The sequence below is a fragment of the Alligator sinensis genome, unplaced genomic scaffold (genome assembly GCF_000455745.1).
Source record: "Alligator sinensis unplaced genomic scaffold, ASM45574v1 scaffold878_1, whole genome shotgun sequence".
Classification (NCBI taxonomy): Eukaryota; Metazoa; Chordata; order Crocodylia; family Alligatoridae; genus Alligator; species Alligator sinensis.
In genome coordinates, this window is record NW_005843526.1 from 22,844 (window position 1) to 30,508 (window position 7,665).

Below are 7,665 nucleotides of genomic sequence, written 5' to 3' on the forward strand. Positions count from 1 at the left end.
TACGAGGAGAGACTAGAGAAACTGGACCTTTTCAGCCTCCGCAAGAGAAGGTTAAGAGGCGACCTTGTGGCTGCCTATAAGTTCATCACGGGGGCACAGAAGGGAATAGGTGAGTATTTATTCACCAAGGCGCCCCCGGGGGTTACAAGAAATAATGGCCACAAGCTAGCAGAGAGCAGATTTAGACTGGACATTAGGAAGAACTTCTTCACAGTTCGAGTGGCCAAGGTCTGGAACGGGCTCCCAAGGGAGGTGGTGCTCTCCCCTACCCTGGGGGTCTTCAAGAGGAGATTAGATGAGTATCTAGCTGGGGTCATCTAGACCCAGCACTCTTTTCCTGCTTATGCAGGGGGTCGGACTCAATGATCTATTGAGGTCCCTTCCGACCCTAACATCTATGAATCTATGAATCTATAAAAAAATGTTTACAGTAAGGTTGGCCGGGATCTGGAATGGGCTTCCAAGAGAGGTGGTGCTATCACCTAGCTTGGAGGTCTTCAAGAGGAGGCTTGATAGTCACCTGTCTGGGGTCATCTGACCTCAGTCCTCTTTCCTACCAGGGGCAGGGTGTCGGACATGATGATCCATTGTGGTCCCTTCCGAGTCTACAATCTATGAATCTATGAGACATCTGACATACACATGCACATGCACACATAAAATACCTGCTCTATTTGCTGGGTCTCTACTCCCAGCTGCACCCATGCCTGGCTGGAGTGAGCTGGGAGTACATCCTGCCACTGGCCCCAAATGCATCCCTTCTTGAAGGTGCAAGGAGGCCGGGGGTAGAGTATGACCTGGATGGCGATAGGGGCTGTTCCCTGAGGGGATGGGTGAGCTGCTCTGGTCTCTGATAGTAGTTCTGGGCCTCCCTTGCTGTAACCCATCAAACCCCACTCCCCTCCCAAAGCCAGGATAGGACTGAGGGATCCTGGGTCCAGCTGCCCCCCTCCATTTCATCTCATTCAGCTCCTAGAGATGGGCTAGAACCAAGACATCCTGGTTCTTACCCCTCCCGCTGCTTCTGCTAAGCCTCCCAGTAGCCAAGATAGGGCAGCCCAGCTGCCATCTGCTCAGTGGCTCAGTCCCCCAGCTGAAGGATCCAGGTATCTGGGTGCCCACCTCAGCAGCTGGGAGTGGGAGCTAACCCATTGTCCCCACAGTCCTTTTGCCTTCTGTCTCCTGGACTGACAGCTGGGCAAAAACCCAGGCATCCCTCCATGGGCAGATCTAAGAGCATTTATACACGTGCTTTGGCAGTGGGAGTGGGGATGCTTTAATTAGAGCGACTCTGAGAGCTACTCTAAGTAAAGCACCAGGAGCGTCTCATGTATCAACATCCCCGCACTGAAAAATGGTGGCAGGGGTGCTTTAACTAAAGCTCATTCGACTAGCTTCAGATAAAGCCCCCCCACTGCCATTTTTCAGTGCAGGAACGCTGATACATGAGACACTGCAGTCTGCTGCAGCATGGTAATAATTCACAGTTTCATAGTAGCTAGGGTCAGGAGATAAAGCACCCCCACTGCCATTTTTCAGTGCAGGAACGCTGATACATGAGACACTGCAGTCTGCTGCAGCATGGTAATAATTCACAGTTTCATAGTAGCTAGGGTCAGGAGGGACCTGAACAGATCATCTAGCCTGCCCCCCTGCCACAGGCAGGAATGAATGCTGGGTTCACAAGACCCCAGATAGGTGATCATCCAACCTCCTCTTGAATTTGCCCAAGGTAGGGGCGAGGACCACTTCCCTGGGAAGTTGGTTCCAGCTTTTGGCCAACCTAACTGTAAAATATTGCTTCTGATCTCTAACCTAAACCTATTCTCCATCAGCTTATGACCATTGTTCCTCGTCACCCCGGGTGGTGCTGGGGAGAAAAGGGCTCTACCTATTTGCTGTTGATCCCCCCTGATGAGTTTGTAGGCAGCCACCAGGTCCCCTCTCAGCCTCCTCTTGCTGAGGCTGAACAGGTTCAGGTCCTTCAGTCTCTCCTCGTAGGGCCTGTCCTGCTGCCCTCTCACCAAGTGGGTGGCCCTCCTCTGAGCCCTCTCCAGGCTGGCCACATCCCTTTTGAAGTGCGGTGCCCAGTACTGGATGCACTACTCCAACTATGTCCTGACCGGTGTCGCATAGACGGGGAGTATCACCTCTCTGGACATGTCATTCAGTAAATTACCTTGTAAAGTGACAGATTAATGGCTGGGCTGCGGTCTGGCACTGGCAGCTCAGATTAATTCAGTGCGTCTCCCAGAACCACCACCACCCGCTCGAAGTGCAGCCCAGCCCCAGCCAGGAACAGCCCAGCATAGCCCCAGCCTGGCCTCAGCCCGCAGTGGCAGCCCACCCTGCTCCATGCGCAGATCTGGGACACACACCCCCGTGCCCTCTCAGCAGTGCGAGTAGCGGCGGGAGCTGCCACCCCACCCACCCCACACGGTTCAGTCCTGAGGCTCAGTCCCGTGCCCCGCCCCAACTGGGCAGCCCCTGCCGCTGCCCCAGCCCCAGCCCCACTCTCTTCCCCACTACCCACTCCCAGCACTTATGAGAGGTCCTGGAAGAACTCAGATGGGCAGGACTCACGGCCAACCCCTGGAAATGTGCACTGGGGAAGGGTGAGACATAGTACCCGGGCTTCATAGTGGGACAAGGTAGCATAACGCCAGTAGTGGACAAAGTGGCAGCCATATGACAACACCCCTTGCTGCGGACACTCAAACAACTGTGATCGTTCCTTGGTTTCACCAATTACTACCGGTGGATCATTCAGGGATTCTCAGAAAAGGCAGCTCCCCTAACAGAGCTGACCAAGGGCCACCGAAACCTGGTCCGGTGGAACCCAAAAGCCCTCTGTGCTTTCAAACAGCTTAAGGAGGCCTTGTGTCAACATCCAGGGTTATATACCACAAATTTCCAGAAGACATTCTTTCTGCAGACAGATGCCTCAGGCATGGCCTTAGGGGCAATTTTCTTCCAGGAGGAAGGGGACAACGAAAGGCCCATCGCCTTTGTAGCAGGCCAGTAGGGGGAGCTCTCTCACCTCACTACACCCATCCACCTTCCAGACTCCATGTGTCCCTCCAGGGGTGCCTAAGCCTGGCAGACCCTCTTTCGAGCCCCACTGCAGAGTCTGGGGGTAACGTGTGCTGCCACCACCCCAAGAAGGGACTATCTGGGTCCTGTGTCCTCGGGGAAACACAGGCCTAATAGTCCTATGGGTACTTGACCCAATTCGAGAACTTGGGGCACTTCTCCAAGTCAGGGGCCAAAAAGGATAGTCTCCCTTAGTCTGCAGACCCAAGGGGCCTCCTAGGCATAATTAAACCCACCCCTCAATAAGTCTCCTACACCAGTCACAAAGGAGAACTTTATTGGTTACAGAGGGTAGGGTTAGAATAGGGTACAGGGTAGAGCAATATCAGAGAAATCCCATAGAGCAAACTCCTGTGGCTGGGGTAGCCTCTGATCTCGCATCTGAGTTACTGCAAGCTATATATCTAGTTGGATCTCAGTTAGCTTACTCACAAGTATCATCCAGAAGCAGTTGGAGAATCCCTCTGGAGGCAGGCAGTTCCTTGATCATGAGTTTTGAGAGATAGAGCCAGTTTCAGATGGTACAGCTCTTCTTTGTTCCTGAGTATCCCTCATGGCTGCTGCCTCCCTCCTCCCAGGCAGTCCTTAACTTATATAGCCCTTGTGACCTCATTTACCTGGTCCAATGGAGGCCAGCACCTGTTGGCTGTCAGCCAACCAATTTGAAATACATCACTAGTTGCTGGGCAGACTCTAGCCCACCAGGAAGAAAGCCCCTCACCCAGGTATGTGATGCCAGTCACGTAGGCAGGGAGAGCAGGTTTCCCCTCTCCCTCAGGAATGTATCCAACTCAGGTTACCCAAAGAGATAGGGCAAGGATGTGTCTCTCTGCTAGGCCCATCGTTATCAAATTGTCACAGAGCAGAGACCTCAGGGAGAGACAAAGGTGGCCTTCTGCCACAGCCTTCATCAGCAAGAAGCTAACCCCGGCGGAGACCTGCTACTCGAGGAATGAGCAAGAGTGTTTAGCCATCCAGTGGGGGGTAGAACTTTTTCATTATTACCTCATAGGGCAGGAGTTCGTGTTGATCACCAATCATGTCCCTCTACACTGGCTACGAACAGCTAAGTTAGATAACGCCAGATTGATGGGGTGGTCCCTGGCCTTACAATCCTTTTATTTTACAGTAAGACACTGAGAAGGGAAGAAGAACAGGAATGTCAACTTCCTTTCGCGCACAGAGAACAGATGGGACAACACCATGAACCACCAGGCTGAGGCCAGGAGAAGACACCAGCTTTGGAAGAGTTCTTTTTTGCCTTTCTTTTTTCCTTTTTGTTATTGAGGTAATTTCTTTACTCTTTTCAGTTACCCCTCCTGGGGGTGGCTATTGAACTACGGGGAGAGGTGTGTAACAGGGGCTCAGGTGGGAGCCCTGTTACTAAGGCAGGGCCGGGCAAGATTGACCCGACGATGCTCCCCATCAGGTGGAGGGAATCATGCAGCCAGGGCAGGACAGGGTGATTCGCCTGCCACAGCCAGTATATATCCAGCAGCTACATTTTGCCTTTGGGCATGAGAGGAGAGCGAGGGGCGGCTGAAACCCCAGACAGGGAGAAAGACGAGTAGCCGGCCCGGTGACCTGGGAAGACACCAAGATTGCAGGACTCAAGATGACAAGACTGCAACCCCAAGGCAAGATACATACCTAGGGGCTTCAGCAGCTCCATTGTGGCAGGCCAGTTCAGAGGGAGACGGAGCTAGGATCGTTCACCCGCTCACAGTACATCTCTGATTCAGATTCATTAAACAAACTCTCACCTTCTTAAGCATATTGACAATGTCTCCCATACTTTGCTGTCCATCATTTCTACATGCAAGTTAATATTACTTTGCCTGAATTTTTACTGGAGCTAAAAACAGTCTGCAGGGCCGTGAAATAAAAGCAAGACATGACCAGAAATGGCTCACGGACAGCAACATTTCAGAAGATAAAATAGTTTGAACACTGGGGGCATTTTTACACGTGCAAGCACCACAGCACGGGGTGCTTTGAAAAGTGCCTGGCGCTGCGACATTTGCAGTTGTATAAGTGGTGAAATGCATGTCAGCACTGAGAAAAAGACATGATCACAGCCAGTCAGGGGGCGCACCGGTGCTCTCAGGGGATGCACGTGCACCCCATGCACCCCTTACGCATCGCCACTGCCGTCAATCATCTCATGAAATGCTCAGTGCACTATTCACAGTACGTTACTACAGGAGGCACTGCATAACAATCCACCCCGCTGATCTCTTCATGCTAAATTACAGCGGGGGCGCCACACGCTGCTACTCCCTGCTACAGACCGGTCATGTCTGTAGCTCACAGCTATATTAATTCATTAATTTAATTTTTAATACATAATTTTACAAATGTTTTGTAATTTTTTGAATTTTTTCACCAATATTTTAAAATGTTTTATTCTTATTTTATTCATATTCTTTTCGCTCCTATCTTTATTTTTATTCTTCTCTTATTTTTTATTTTCTTATTTCTGTCATCATGTAAACTGTATTCACATTCTTGCACTGTTGGGGGTCATTCTTTTGTTCAACGTTTCCCTTCCATCCCCAGACACTGCTCACCAGGTCTCTGTTCGGATCTCTGTTCCCATAGCCTGCCAAGTCCCAGTTTCCTCGGGCTGTCCCCCGTGCTCCTCCTGCCAAATTCGAATCCACATACCAACCATCCAAGCTCCCCTCCAAGCTAACAAGGGAGCCTGGCCTTCTGACTGGACATACCCCATGCCCAGACAGGAGCAGCCGCTTCATTATCAACTCCTCCGTCTCCAAACAGGGTGCTGAAATTCTCTGAGCGTTTATAAAATGCACACGAATCATGAATTTCTTATTTCTTCAAGTGCATATTGGGCATTGGGTTAATGTGGCCAGTGGTAGGTAATGTATTTTAATGTCCTTGCCACATTTCACCCTCCCCTCCCCCCATACACACAAAGCAAAGGAAAACCTGTAGACTTCAGCCCTCTCTGCTCCCCCTTGCCCACTCCCTGTATTTATGAGGCAAACAGAAGTGTTGCAACAAAATGTTTTATTTTATTTATAGAAACACTCAACAGTAACTGCTGAATGGTTTAGCATTCAGTGCTCATTGATCAGCAGCCTACAGAGCACCCTCTCCACCTGCAGCAGCCAGAACGTGTGCAGCCAGGCAGTTCCACACAATGGCTCCCCAACCAGCGTTTGCATGCTGATCATCGCTCTGGGGCAGGGGTGGGCAAAATACAGCCCGCCAAGCACTTCCCTCCAGCCCGCGGAGCCCCTTCAAAACCCACGTAATGGTGGTTGCCTCTCTAAAAGTCTTCTCAGGCTGTTTCGTTGGGTTCTGGTTGCGAGGCAACCAACCCTGACCTCAGCCTGACCTAGCTGGCTTTGCCCTGCCCCTGGCTCAGGTCACCTTTGCAGCTTGAGAGGGGCGGGGGGGCTGGGCGCTGGTGAGGGGAAGGAGTGTCTGGGCCGGGTTCTGCTTTGCTGCACGGGACTGGGAAGGGCCCTGCCCTGCAGGTAAGCCCAGGAAAGCGGCTGCTGGGCAGGCTTTTCCCGTCCTGTGCCGTGCTGTGCCGCTCAGCATGCGGCTGAAGCCAGCTTCCCATGTGCTGCTGGGGACGGGCGAGCCCAGCCAGGTTGGCACTGGCCAACAGAAGTGGTGGCAAAGCCTCCTGCCTTTTGGGACCAGCTGGCACAGGTAGGGGGAAAGTGCAGCAGCACCTGGGGAAGCCACTGCTTGATAGTGGATAGGATGAGCTGGCTGGGCCCCATCCTGTGGGATGCTGTGGCTGAGCCCCCTGTGGCTCAGGACAAGAGGGGTCCTACAGCACTGGAGGGTGCTGTGCTGGTGAGGGGACCTGGGCCTGGGCTGGCTTCTACTGTGCCATGGCGAGGGGGGGGCAGGTTGGGATGGGTGAGGACCAGGTCATGCTGGCACCAGTGATGGGTGCGGGGGTTGGCCATCTTTTGATGCCTGGGGCCTGATGGGGTGGGCTGGATTCTTGCTTGTGGGAGGGGTCTGCTGACCAGTACTGGTCAGGGGAAGGGAAGCTGTCCTGAAACCCCACTGCTGGGGCAGGATGTTAGAGGGGTCACAACCCTTGTGCCTGTGCCTCGTGGCCCATAGGGCAGCACTCCTGGGGCCCCAGGGGCAGACCATGTACTGTGAGGGTGGGCCCTGGTGTTGGGCAGTGTTTCCCAGTACAGGGGATTCTGGGACAGACATGGCGAGTGGGGCAGTTTGGTGTTGGGTGGGTGAGTCTTATGACACAGACCATATGACAGGGCATAACTTTCGGTTCCAAGGCCACCTCTCCAAAAGGGGTACTTCCAGGGCCAGTGGCAAAGGTCAGGGGTCAGGGGGGCGGGACTTCCAGTCCCAAGATGGCGACCAGGGGGTGGGGAAACTGAAGGGGCGGGGCTACCCATGCGGCCCTTGACAGCTTGCCAAAACTCATCAAGCGGCCCTCCGCCCAAAATAATTGCCCACCCCTGCTTTAGACCCAAATCTGTTCCCCCCGGCAGTTCGGGTTTGGGGCCCCCCCCGTCCCCTCCTAGCTGCCACGGCTCGGACCCCGCTCCC